General features: G+C 42.8%; 1 long non-coding RNA gene across 1 annotated transcript in view; it reads right to left on the reverse strand.

Moving 5' to 3' along the window:
* Positions 1–3,945: 3,945 nt before the first annotated feature.
* The window catches only part of LOC149467673 (uncharacterized), a 55,340-nt gene continuing 44,498 nt past the window's right edge, over positions 3,946–14,787 (reverse strand). The window contains exons 2-3 of the long non-coding RNA XR_016311897.1: positions 11,838–12,066; positions 3,946–5,056 (exon numbers count right to left, since the gene is read on the reverse strand). This is a non-coding gene — a long non-coding RNA (uncharacterized LOC149467673). The remainder of the gene's footprint in view (positions 5,057–11,837; positions 12,067–14,787) is intronic.

Here is a 14,787-nt window from a genome sequence, read left to right on the forward strand (position 1 = left end):
GTGTTACTGAAGAGATTCCTTCATACAAAGTGCACTCAAGTTAGAGACTTGTCCATTTCAGTGCAAGATGGTTATTGTGCTTCCTTCTTTCACCTGCCCCAACACCCCAAAACATGGTGGTAAATTCTAAGCAGTGCCAACAGACTAAGCTGATGCAAGTGATGGCATTTCTGTGAAGATGTTTAGAGATAAACAGCTTTCCTAACAACTGCCAAAAAAGATTTAGAGACCTGAAGTGTTTCCATTTCCCTCGAGGGAATAAACTATCATATTCCACTGTGCAAGCAGAGAAGCATCTTCTGAGGGTTTACCATTAAAAAAAAGGGTTTTTTTGTACTCACTAAATGATTTTAGGTATTTAGTTTGCTTGGATGACAACTGTTTTATCAATAATAGCTCAATATTTATCACAAGAAGCTCTGCCCTAGAAGGTTTATTTATTGTCTGCTCAGCAGGCCATGCAAAAAACAGGACAATTTTTGGTCACCGTGAGTCCTCATGCACACTGGACGTTTTGACAACGCTGGTAATGTTAGCTGTGTAAAGTCAAGCCAAAAAAGTGAGTTTTGCTTTTTTAAGCATTTTGGCATTGCCGTTTTGCAACGTTTAGCTGCGCTTCCCTGCGTTTTTCCGTGTTTGCTTTTTTAGCATCTTCTTTGTTAAAAAAAATCCAAAAACGGCGGTTTGTAGCGTTTTACCACGTTTTGCCGTTTTTTTCAGCCTTAGAGCGTTTTTTCAGCCAAAAAAAGTCATAGCCAAAAAATGTTGATTACAGTCTATTTGTGCTTTGACACATAGGATAACATGCTGGGGAGTTTACTGGCTTTAGAAAAAAATGTAAAAAGCCAAAAACAGCCGCTGTAAAAATGTCAAGTGTGCATGAGGACTTAAAGTGAGCTAACACCAGACATTACTGAACACACTGCACAGATGAAGACCCCCTTTGATTTGGGGAAGTGGTCCACAATTTTTTTTGTCCTCCAGTTCCCTACCCCAGGGTTTATCAACTTGTGATGCCACAAAGAGATCCCAGAGGTGCCCTGACAAAATTACATAAAGTCTTGTACAATCCAATGATTAAAAGTTACCTTGGTTAACTTCTGTGCACAGAGAGCGGGGAGAGTACATCCCATTCCTCCTTCAGGCTCTCTCCCCCTTCCCGCTGCTATCTATTACTATTGCCAGCAAAACTGAAAGCTCTGCAAGCTGCCCACCCGCATCCTGCCAACCCATGACGTCATGGGCTGCTAAGGAGAGGTCAGGCTACATACAGGACTTTCATGGAAATGGGAACAACTTGTAAGGACCATTATAAGAAATTATTTGATCCTTGTCCTTGAGTTATATACTTGCTTCACAAGGGGTGCATAGCTCCATGACAAGTTAGTAAGCTGGGCAAACAGGTATTTTCTAGAAAATGTGGGAACTTTTTATCAGCATTTAATCACAGCAAATTACCAACCATGTTTGTTTTCATTCTGAGCTACAAAATTGCAGTGGAATTGGATTAAAACTATCAACATAATATGACAGTGGCACATACAGTGTTTGTGATCAACTGACAGCCATTGGCAAAAAAAACAATTTGGAAGATTACTGAATCTCCAAGGAGAAACCGTGAACTGTTATGCAGTTTATGGATTTTTTTTGTATCGCTATTCCTGAAGGAGCCACTGGAATACTGCCCAGGTTCTCCCCAAATACTTTGCCCCGCAGCCAGACATATACGTTCATTCACTCATTTCTCCAATAATCAGTCTAGGGGTGCTGTTTTTGTTGTTTTTATTTTTGTTGACTAGGGATGGGGATTAGTGAGATGAGTGGGATACTCTAGATTAGGAACTATGTACACTGAGGACTCAGTACAGCTCACTTAGTACAGTGAACTAACTATGCTTTTCTTTAATAAACTACTCTGAATACAGAGGGACAACTAAATTTACCTATCAAAAACATAACTATCTATCTATCTATCTATCTATCTTTGGGTCTGCTTATATTATTATTTCAGTATAGGTCTAGAAAAATTCTACTGATGGACTAATGTAGTTAAAGAACTTTAAATGTTTCACAGAAATGCAATAAATCGTTATTTTAGACATAATGTGAGATGTGTTAAAATGTGTAGGGTGCTTCATATTCAGTACATCTTTTTTAAACCTCATTTAGTATGATTGTGTGCTGCAGAGAAGAATGTGTAAGGCTGCTTTAAGGAGCATATTTATATCTATGTCCTTGAATTATGGTTTTACTACACAGCTGCCCTGTTTCACAATGACATAGCCATAATTGTCTAAAGAGGCACACACAGAGTGGAGCTTTGTGACAGCTGCTCTTGACAATTTGGGAAGTTCCTATGATTCAGATTAATCTATGGAAGAACAAGCACCCCCTAGCTCAGAAAAAAGATGTAACCTCCCTACTCTGGTCATGTTCCCCTGGCCTGACTTCATTCTTTCCTATAGAGCAGGAGTCTCCAAACTTTTTGAACTAAGTGCCAGTTTACTGTTCTTCAGACTTTAGAGAGGTGAGTGGTAACAGAAAATGCCCCAGCGTCACTGGGAATAAATTATGCCTTAGGCTTGGTGGTCAATCGAAACAAAAAGAAATTGCTTAGTATCTTTGCTCTAGGAGGAGAAATAGTACCCCATCTTTGGTATAAGTGGGAGGAATAGAGCCTCATCATCAGTGTCAGTGGAAGCAATAGCGTTCCATTATTTATATCAGTAGAAGGAATTATTCCCCATTGTTGCTGTCAGTAGAAAGGCTAGTGCCCCATTGTTGGTGTCAGTGAAAGAAATAGTGCCTTATTGTTGATGTCTGTGGAAAGAATTATGCCCCACTGTTGATGTCATAGAACACATAGTGCCTCATCATTATTTTTTTTTTTGGTGTCAGTGGGAGGAAAAGTGCCCCATCATTGGGGTAAGTGGGAGGAATAGTGCCCCATCACTGGTGTCAGAAGCAGGGATTATGCGACACTGTTGGTGTCAGCTGGAGGAATAGTGCCCCATATCAGCAAGAGGAATAGTGCCCCATGGGCATAATAAGTGTGTCAAAATGTCAAAAGCTCCTGTTTGGCTAAATTCCTCTTTAAGAAATTATGTTCTAAAGCAGGGTTGTCCAACCTTTTTACTTTCCTAGGCCACATTGGAAGAAAAGGAATTGTCTTGGGCCATACATAAAATACACTAACAATAAGGATAACTGATAAGCAAAAAAAGTTGGGCAGATCACAAGTTAGCTATCACTGATATAGATATTGCACCTATTTCAATAATAAAACGTAATTTTTTTTTATAATATTTTTTATTATAAAAGAAAAAGAGGCCAACATAAAACTAACGTGATATTTGACACTGTTTTTGATAAACAAAACGCACCAATATCTGGTTCGATGGATGTAGTGGCAATTCTCAATACATTTTTAATCATGAGATAGATTGGTTCTAATTTTGCCCTTCGTGTTCTTCATCTTTGAAAATATTGTCTCACAAATATATTTGCTGCCAAAAACTGATGACATCAATAAAGCGTGATTGTGAAGAGTGGGATATTTTTCTTTGAGAAGACACTGCCAAATTTTTCTTCAGCCGCTTGTTGTTTGGTAAGTGTAAAAGCATTTTTACAAAAAATTCCCAAAACAAATCAACATTTTTAAATAAGTTCACGATTTTGTGTTGCGCTGCATTCATAGCCATCTTAGGCCGCAGGTTGAACAACCCTGTTCTAAAGTGTCAAACAAATGATTTCAATAAATTTGCCAAATACAAGTTTGAAATTTGAAAGATTTTCTTCCATGAAATAAATCATCTGAACTCCACCAGTATTTGTATTTTTGCATCACAAAAACACACAGGAGAACCTGTCAGAATTGGCAGAGTGACTAACTGTGAGAAAAACCCACACATATACAACCCCTGGCAAAAAGTTTGGAATCACCACTTTAGGAAAATGTTTATTCAATTGTTTAATTGTGTAGAAAAGAAACTAATTACAGATTTTCCTCAAACCTATTTTCATTTAACATTCCAACCTTCTCGCTTTAAGAAACACTTAAGAAAATAAAAAGAAAGAAAAATGTAGTCAGTTGCAAGTGTTTTTGCAGATCAAGCAGAGGAAAAAATATGGAATCACTCAATTCTGAGGAAAATATTATGGAATCATAAAAAAAAAAACACTACAGTACACCACTAGTACTTTATTGCACCACCTCTGGCTTTTATAACAGCTTGAATTCTCTGAGGCATGGATTTAACTATTGACAAACAGTATTTTTTATCAGTCCGGCTCCAACTTTCTCTTATTGTAGTTGCCAGATCAACTTTGCAGTTTGAAACCTTGTCATGGACCATTTTCTTTCATTCCCACCATAGTTTTTCAATTGGAGTGAGGTCCGGACTATTTGCTTTGGCCCTATGGCAAGATGCATTATCATCCTGAAAAATTATGTCATCATCACCAAACATCCTTTCAGTTGATGGAATAAGAAAAAGTGTCCAAAATCTCAATATAAACTTGTGCATTTATTGAAGATTTAATGACTGTCATGTCCCCCGTACCTTTACCTGACATGCAACCCCATATCATCAATGAATGTGGAAATTTGCATGTTTTCTTCAGGCAGTTGTCTTTATACATTTCATTGGAACGGCACCAAACAAAAGTTCCAGCATCATCACCTTACCCAATGCAGATTCATGATTCATCACTGAATATCACTTTCCTCCAGTCATCCACAGTCCATTATTGCTTTTCTTTAGCCCACTGTAACCTTGTTTTTTTCTGCTTAGGTGTTAATGATGGTTTTCGTTGCTTTTCTGTATGTAAATCCCATTTCCTTTAGCTGATGTCTTACAGTTTGGTCACAGACATTGACTCCAGTTTCTGCCTATTTGTTCCTCATCTGTTTTGTTGTGCATTTTCTGTTTTCAAGGCATATTGCTTTAAGGTTTCTATCTTGAGGCTTTAATTTCTTCCTTGGTCTTCCCTTTTTACAACCTTCCCATTTGATTTGCACTTGTTCCAGACTTCAGAAGTAGAAAATAATACATTCCTAAAAAATAAAGATTTAACTGCTTTAGGGTAATACACTTAGATATGTTTTTATTCATATACACACTGAAGTTCATTGTGAAAGATTGGCCCTGAACCAAGCAGGTTTTTACATGTGCGTTTTGTTGCGTGACAATCGCTGAAAAATCGGACCGTGTTGGATGAATGGCACCCAAGTGTTGCACATTTTGTTGCAATTTGGAATTGTAGGCAGGATTGCGCTGATTCTGCCTGCGATTCCTAATCACCCCAATCTGAACAAGGCCTTAGGCCTCATGCACACTTGGCATTAAGCCCCAATGTAAGAGATCCCAGGGTTTTGGTACATATAGAAGGCACAGGCACACCATCCAGCCATGCTGCCAGCAGTCTGTTAAACTCTGAGAGGCTGACACCAAGCAGTACTAACATTTAGGACAGAGTATGTCTAAGGACAAATTCCTGGAAGAAACTTTCTGTCTTTCATTTTTATTGACTGAAGCTGAACTCCGGGGAAGTTTCAAAACTACCCTTTGCAGTGGGGCTCCCTCCACAATGCAAGATCTTTAAAAACTGTTTTATTTATCTTATCCCCCACTCCTTCAGCAGTTGACACTCTCCTCTACCTTCTGACTAGAAAAAAATTAGGAAATAGCACAGCACAATTTTGTGTTTTTGGCCTTGTGACAGAAGGCCCATAAAAACCATTGGACAGGAGGTATATTCAGGTTTTATTTTGTTCACATGGGAGAGCTGAGGTTTTTGGGCTGGCTGATAAAAAATGAACCCAGCTGAAGCAGGTCTGGTTATTCTGGGCCCTATAAGGCTGCGTTCTCATTGGCATTTAACCATGCTGTGAATCCCAGCAGTGCAAATTTACTGATTCTTGGGAATGACAGCTGTGTGTGAATATCTGCAGCTGCTGAGCCCCTACAGTGCAATAGATGCATCTGCCAACAGCCTGTCATTGCACTGTAAGTGCTCAATGGCCGCACCTATCCACACACAACCATCAATCCAAGGCACAGGAATCAGTAGATTCTTGCTGCTTGGATTCCCAACCTGCTTAAAGATTTTGTTGCATCCTGGAACCAGTTCCTTTGCAGGTATAACAAAGGAGCGTTAAGTCTCATTCACATGGGCACTGCCACCCATACTGTATGCAAGCTGCCTTTGTTTGTGCTTTTGTATTCAGGAGCTGCTACATGACTCCAAATGCACACATTTGTGTTCAGGCCATGCAGCCACTCTTGCACAGCTGTCAGATTTTGACATATGGCTGTGTCCATGCAGATACTGCATTTACATCCACCTCCATTGGCTGCCTGCACGCATTTGAAGGAGGATGCAGACACGAAAACCAAGGCCTCCTGCCCTCCTGCATGCCCATGCATGCCCATCTGAACAATGCCTGAACTACCTGTGCGGTAAGAAAAGAGCTCATGTTTGGTGAGGCACAGCCAGTGTGGCATGGACTTTAGTTTTGGAGAGAGAGCTAGAAACCTAGGCATCAGTAAGTTGTCCCAGGTCTGTTAGCCACGGCCTTGTATTAGTAGAACGCCAAGTAGGAAAAATTTATTTTCTTGTTTTCTTTTTATTTTGCTGTTTTGATGACTGTACCTAGTGTATATAGCTTTTGTAAAAGATTGCACATGTATTTCACCAAGGACTGCTGTTTGCTTTGCCTGTTTAAAGTGCTGCTGACTCATCCAAGGAGTCACACACACCCTGCTGCTGAGCTAATCCCTCACAGTCTATATATTCTGTCACCTAAATGTAACAATATCCCCACAACAGCTGCTGGATTATAACTGGCTCTCTTAATCTTCCTAATGGTGAACTGCCCTGAAGCTGCACCAATACATTCACCTACCTACAGACAGCAACAGACGTTCTTTGGATCTTCCAAACTTCCTTTCAGTTATATTTCCTCAGCTGTCTTAGAAGAGATTGTAAAAGGGTACCAATTACCCCAAAGCAGCAGAAAAAACCCCTCCGCATAATATACTTCTCAAAGAACTTTTAAGCTGGGATGGGCTAATATTTTGTTTTATCTTTTGACTTTGGTACCAGGTTAGCTTTAGAACTCCTGTGGACTTCTGCCACAAGCCAGTGTAGAATCTGTAGGCCCAGATAGCTGGGTAGATAACTACCTTTCAGTTTTTTTGTTTGGTTTCTGCCACAGGCCAACTAAATACTCTTTAGGCCTCTGCTACAGGCTAGTTTGGATACTCCATACTCAGACAGGCAGCTAGAAGGACAACATCTTTCTTGGCTCTGGCATCTTCATCCAGGCTATTAGCAACTAGAGCATCTGTTGGTGGCACATTGGTCCCCGGGCCTGAAGGGTGTAAGTCCCAGTATCCACCAGTGGGTGTCTCCAAACAGCCAGCAGGTTCTAGAAATTAGTCTGCACTTGATGCTGGCTGCTGGAAGAGTGTTTAGCCCAGAGTTTCTCAACCTTTTTTCAGTCAAGGCACGCTTTAAAATTATGCACAATGTCAAGGCACCCTATTCTAATATGTAAAAAAATCAAACTAATAATTTTACATAATGCAGTAACTTTAGGCTTCTATTCTTGCCTGCTGGCCTGCCCATCTCCTCTCAGACCTGTCAGATTGCTTTGGACATCCTTCTTTGGCTCTGTGCTACAGGTCTGAAAAGTAAGGGAGCTAATGTAGAGCCAGTATGCGGAACAGCAAGCACACTGCAATGTATGGAATAAAAAAATCCTGCCCTTCTAATAGAGTGGTGTCATCTGCAGCTGATGCGAGAACCTGTGGAAGACAATGGTGAGCCTCAGATGGGGGTGAGGTGGGGGGTTGAGATGTACACAGTTGACAGCTGTAGATAGCAGAGTATAGCTGTGAAGGGGGGCTGGGTGCACAAGTAAGACCTTTGGTGGGGGGGCTGTATATACAGGTGAGAGCTGTGGAAGGGGCTAAGTGCACAGGAGAGATCTGAGGAGGGGGAATAGGTGCACAAGTAAAAGCTGTGGAGGGGTGGCTACATGTGCAGGTGAGAGCTGTGGATGGGTAAGCAAAGTGCACAGTTGACAGCTGTTGAGGCGGGACTGGGTGGGACTAAGTGCAGAGGTTAGAGTTATTGAATAGTTGCTGGGTGCACATGTCACAGCTCTGGATAGGGTAGGGGGAAGCTGAGTGCAAAGGTGAGAGCTTTAGATAACAGTGGTTGAAGTGGATGCTAAGGTGGGAGCTATAAATAAAGAGGATGCAGAAGTGAGAGCTCTGGATAGAGGGGGTGGATGCAGAAGTGGAAGCTTTGGATGGAGGGGACATACAAATGTGAGAGCTGTGGATAAAGGAGTAGGAGTGCAGAGGTGAGAGCTGTGGATAGAGAGGTGTGCAGAGGTCAGGATGGAGGGGACATGCAGAAAAGAGAGCTGTGGGGAGTGGTTGGGTGCACAGGTGAAATTTGAGGATAGGGAGTGGAATATGCAGAGATGAGAGCTGTGGATGGGGCATTGCTGAGTTCTGTGGTGTGGGGGGTGCAGAGGTGAGCATTAGACAGGGACACAGAGGTGAGTTGTGGACAGGAGGTGCAGAGCTGTGTTTGGGAGGCACAGAGGTGAGCTGTGGCCCCAGGGCACAGATGTGAGCTGTGGTGGAGGTACAAAAGTGAGATGTTGGTTGGGGTGCAGAGGTAAGCAGTGAATAAGGGTTGCAGAGGTGATCAATAGTTAGTTATTCTGTCAGGGGTGTTACTTGAGGGTGGGGAGACTTATTGCCTCTTATTGTGGAATGTTATATATTAATGACTACTGGACTGTACTCCGGAATGCTACACTCTGTGTGATGGGTTGTGCGTTACATATTCCTGAGTCCTGCATTCTGTATGCTGGTTTGCACATTACATACTTTTTACTCTTGCTCTCTGCATGCTGGATAGTATGTAACATTCTCTTGACCACTGGGCTATACATTACACAATCCTGACCACTTTGTATGGTGGGCGTGCTGCAGTCAGGCTTGTGCAAAGTACATCATACCATACAGAGTTCAGCAGTCAGAAGTATGACATAGTTTACACACAGTTGAAAAAAATGATTGTGCTGAGGTTTATATGTGGGACTCTTACTTGTGGCACAGTAATTAAAGCATATTTTGTGCATAGGAGGACTATGACATATGTGTGTTGTGCACACCTGAGTGCATAGTAGTTTCTGATTCTACTTAAGGTAAAGGTTTATTAAAAAATGACGTCCTGCTAGATCACCTCACACTGGCCCATTCTGCAGGTATAGCTATGTAAAACATTAACAAAGGTGCCTATACTATTTAAAGTCCAGTAATACACGATCTAACCCTGCTCTGCATATGCTCAGTTGCTCTCTATTTTTCGGTACTGTGCCGAAAGTTTAGAGGCCAGTCTGCTGAAGTCTAAATATTTACTGCTGCTCAAGACTCTGGACTTCAGCAACATGGCATCCTCCGACAAGAAGAAACAGGGACAATGCTGAGGGCAATTTACAGCATACATTAATTTTTGTAGCATAACTATTAATGTGGAATGTATGCTCCTTGCTAAAAAACTGTTGTTATGTTTAAATTTCCAGTTTAAAGTGATACTAAAGGTTAATTTTTTTTTTTGTGTAAAATAATAAACATGTCTATACTTACCTGCTCTGTGTAGTGGTTTTGTAGAGAACAGCCTGCATCCTCCTCTTCTTGGGTCCCCCACAGGCTCTCCTAGCTTATTTTTTCTGTTGGGTGCCCCTGCAGCAAGCAGCTTGCTATGGGGGCACCCGCTGCTCCGTGTGTCCATTCACACACGGAGCTGTGGCTTGGGCCTGCCCCCCCTCCTCATTGGCTAACTGGCTGTGATTGACAGCAGCAGGAACCAATGGCCCCTGCTTGCTGTCTCAGCCAATGAGGAGGCAGAGACCCAGGACAGCCGAGGCTGTTTTGCACATCGCTGGATCTCAATGGGGCTCAGGTATTGATGGAGCTGGGGGCACTACTGCACACAGAAGGTTTTTTACCTAGAATCCTGGATGTGTCAATTTTTGTTTGTGGAGTATTGCTCTGGCATCCTGCCACCTTAACCAAAATGTAACCCAAAGGCATTAGGTGGGTACTAGCAAGAGAGAGATGCACCAAAACTCTGCAGTTTTTTTTTTAATCTTCTATCAGTAGAAAAAAGGTATAAAGCAGCAAGAAGTAGATGTCCTTATTAAAACACTGTGTAACTTGTTTAGAAAGTTTAGCAAGATAACAAAAAATGATTCAGCGCTGTGAGAGACTTGGATACAGGGCTTCACTACTTTTAAATAGGAGTTCAACCTGAGCTGCCCTAAAAGCTTATCTGTGATCAAAAATGTAAAATCAGATATTCCTTCCACATGGTATTTCAATCGTTTTTAGCCTACTCCTATTAATCTGAATGATCCTGGAGTTTGTAAACTTGCTTTGTGAACATCTCCACACATTTACTACCTTGACTTCTGTGACTCGTCATTATTATCTGTTACTAGTTGAGGGACTAAGATGTCTTCAGTGCCTATTTCCAAGACAGGGGTCTGTTTCTATCTTTGCTCCCACTTAAGGCCCCCCCCTTAAGACACAGATCATGTTAATTATAGCACATTTACACCTAAAAATTGCCACTAAAATCTTGTGGGTACCCTGTGTCCTATTAGAAAGATGGTGTCAGGGCTCCAGGTATGATCAGAGGTGTGTGGACCGACACAGGGAAACACAGACTTCAGGTAAACCTTAAACGAATAGGTACCAGTGCAGTCAGGGCTGGAGAGGTGGAGCGGTCAGGCAGGCCGAGCCCACAGCACGGATTTTCTCAGGGCGCGGGGTCTAAGTCCCAGCCTGCTATTCACCAGGGCCCCTGATGGTGGGGATGGACTTGGTGCAGACTGGAACCAGGTCACGACCCCTGAGTGCATCTGGCTGTGGTAGCGAGTACTGGCAGGGGAGTGCAGGAACGGAGTCTGATGGGAAGAGGCAGGCAGACTTACTAGAGGTGATCCATGCGGGATGGATGGATCGTCGGGTGAAGTAAGCGTAGTCAGACAGGCCGGGTCGGTATCGTGCGGGCAGCGTGGTACAGGAGGAGCAAGCAGAGAATGGTTGGGGTCACAAGCCAGGTTCAGCAGGTAGCGGGCAGCGCGGTACCGAGGATCAGGCAGAAGGATGGTCAGGCAAGCCAGGGGTTCAACAGGAGACGGTCAGCAGAGGTCAGGATCAAGCAAGGTCAGCAACGAGGCAGGCACACAGGATACCAGGTACAGGGGCTCATGGGAAACATACACCAAGGCCCAGATCACAGGCCTGGTCATTCCTTAAATACACCTCCTGCAATCAGCCCAGGTGTTGGCTGACTACAGGAGTGAGCTTCTGGCTGCTGAGAGCACCCGCTGGTCAGCCCTGGTACTGCAGCCCACACGGCAGGTGAGTCCCACCACCAGTGCTGAGTCCATTCCTGACAGATGGGGGTTTATTTACTAAAGCTGGAGAGTCCAAAATCAGACTCCCTTCTGCATAGAAACCAATCAGCTTCTAACCTCAGCTTGTTCAATGAAGCTTTGGCAATGAAACCTGGAAGCTGATTGGCTTCTATGCAGAAGGGAGTCTGATTTTGGACTCTCCAGCTTTAGTAAATAAACCCCTTGGAGTCCAGATCAGCATAAACAGACAACACATTAGTCCTTTGTTGGGTTCCCCCTAGTGCCAGCATCAAAGTTTCAGTCTCCTGGCTACTTTGTTGATGCTGTTGAAAATAAAAAACAGTAGCTAGCAGTCACAAGAACAAGGCCACCAGCCTATACTCACAGAAGGTAGGGTAGTGGCAGAAAACAGGCACCCAAATCCCTCCTTCATGCAAGCAATGTAAGTACTGGAATTTGACCTGCAATCAGCCTCCAGCTGTCCAATGTACAGAAAAGATTGGTGGAGGAAGTAATCAGTTGTGCTGTAGTGGTGAAGAGCATACTGGTAGTTGGAGAAAGCAGAGTGATAGAGAGATGAACTGTTGCTTTTACTTGTACTGTCTAGTCATAGGCTGGAAGAGAGATAACATCCATAAGTGCTAAAGCTCCACTTTTTTGGTGAAAACAAATCACAAACAAAATAATAATATAGCATATACAATTGCAGCACAAGTCATATTTAATGTTATTAAAAACCATCTTTCCTTTTCAGTCTGTAGCACTTCAAGGTCTGATCTAGGTTAATGCCAGGGTTAGGATTTGGGTCACGCAAGGGTCAAAGGTCAAGGTCAGAGTCAAAGGTCACGGTCTGTATATTTTGGGGCAAGATTTAAAAAAAAACATTTAAAATAAGTATTAGTGTCAGTCAGTGTGTTTTAGGTAGCATAAAAAAAGCAAAATGCAGGTACAAACAACAGCTAACATACATATATATGTGGTATAGCTGCGATCGTCAAGAGGAAGAGAATTTATTTTGGGTTGTTCTTTGGTGGTAGGTTATGGTTGTAGCAGGAAATATACAGCTAAATTAAAAAAAAAAAATTTTTTTTTTTACTATCCTGGGCCAATTTTCTTTAGATAATAAAAAAAATCTACTGAAAGCCCAACTTGTCTTAAAAAACAAGGTATAATCCACCTGGATCCACAAAGTAGGTGTGATAATATGTACAGTTTTACTAAGACATGCCCAAATTTCAAAATTGTGCTTAGGCATTAACATTTGTTTTACCCTTAGGCACAAAGGGATTAAAATCCTTGCAATGCACAATACATTGATTACCCAGAGGGAATTGTTTTGTTTCTCAACAAAAGTGGATTTATGTTTTAATGAAATGAAGCAGAAAAAAATCAGTTTTTTTAATTGTATAGTACAGGATCTTAATCTTAATCATGGGTTATGGGCAGCTACCTCCACGTGAAGAAAATGCAGGGCTAGCCTGTAATATCACTGTGGGCACTGAATCCTGTTTGGGTGGTCACCTTGGCACGACATGCATTGGAGTGGGTTAGCCACAGGTGCTGTACAGGTCCAAGCTGTAGTCCATCAGCAGGTGGAGTCCTGCCTTTGAAGACACTTTAGGGGGTTTGCCCAGCCAGAAGGGTGAAGCCAGGATGTGGGCTTGTCCCTTTCATCCTACTTTGTTACTGAAGACATCTACCAGAATAAGTTGGCTCAGCCCTCTTCAAATGTTGCCTCAGTGTATTGACTTCAATCCTCTGGAGGTTAAGTGAAGCATGGGCTTCAACAATCTGTTCCAATCTGGCATAGTATTTTGGCTCTTATCTTTCGCGGATCTGTCAAAATGTAGCCAGTAGTGCGCCTGTGCAGCTTTTGGATTCCCAGGCATACTGTGCATGGGCGCCCGTTTTAGCTTTGTCTTAGCACGCATTTCCCCTGTTTGGTACAGCTATCTCCTGGCCCCCAGACAGACAGCACAGCGATCTATGGACTCAACCTGGGTTACCAACAGCCTACAGAGCCTCCTCTCAGCTTTTGTGGAGCTTGTGGATACCACTATTTGGGAACACCTAGCATTGCACATGGCAGATCATACTCTGTTCTGCAGATGGTCTGTGAGTGGTTCTTGTTGGTTACTTCAGACTGTGACAGTGCAGTGTCTTGTAATGGTGTAAAAAGGCAGTCTGGAACAGGTTTTGCAAACAACCAGCACATTGATGATGCAGTTGTGTGTTGGGTTTTTCTTGTAAGCAGGACTAGGGTTCTAGATTACAAAAGCAATCCTTTCAAGGCAAGGGTCCATTTAGACAGTACATCCACACAAGGCAGCAAGTAACCCTTTAGAGTCCATGATCTGGAGATAATCCACAAATCCACAGGCTCCAATCTCCACTTGGAAACCTGATTGGGCACCATCAACTGGCAAAGCAGCAGAGTAATAGTTACATCTTGGCATTATTTCCCCAGGAACTCCCCAAGGGTACATAGTGAGCCCTATTTATATGGTATAACATGTAGGGGATAGCAACCTTCTGAAAAAGAGTGGGAAACCTGGCCAGTGAAGGAAGCCCTTCACTCCCTCAAATTGCTGGTTGATTTCTGGCTCCCCAGTACCTTTACCCATGTTCCCTTGCTACTGTGATCTGCTGTTACCAATTTGGCTTGATCCTGCACCTGTCTTCTCTGCCTGCTCTCGTGATCTGACCTTGGCTTGGCTACTAGATATTCTCACCTGCTCTCCTGATCTGACCTCAGCTTGGCTAATAGATATTATCACTTGCTCTCCTGTGTATGACACCGGATATCCTATTGACTACGTCTGCTCCAATCTCCACCTGGCATCTGACCTTGGCTTTGAACCGACTACTCTGTGATCCTCTGCAGACACCATTCCAGTGCATCAGCTGTGCTCTTGGGTGTACCTCTGACAAGCATTCTTAGAGACAACCCGTGCTACTTTGGGCCTGACTCCTTCTGTCTCATATCCAGGGGAGTCTGGAACTTAGCCACAAGGGAAGCCCTCTCTCTTTTGGCCTCTAACACCAGGTATGTGATACATGCTCTCTGAGGATTTACCTCTCAGCTACAGCCTCATTTTTTATTCCTTATTTGTCTTTCCAGAAGGTTCCCACAGTGGACTCTCTGCTTCTCGTGCCACCACTGCCAGGGGATTTGCCAACCTTTTTCAATCAGGGTGCCATCTAGGTTCTTTAGGGTTGCCTTGACAAAATGCCTAAAAAGTGCCTCAAATTGCCCAAAAATTGTGTACAATCCAGAGGGTGGAGCAAGCCTGCTTTTCTGTTACCCAAAGCCACAGGTTTTCACTGTGCAACAT

This window comes from Staurois parvus, unplaced genomic scaffold, assembly GCF_062004578.1.
Source record: "Staurois parvus isolate SC_StPar_1 unplaced genomic scaffold, SC_StPar_1.0 ptg000104l, whole genome shotgun sequence".
Taxonomy (NCBI): Eukaryota; Metazoa; Chordata; class Amphibia; order Anura; family Ranidae; genus Staurois; species Staurois parvus.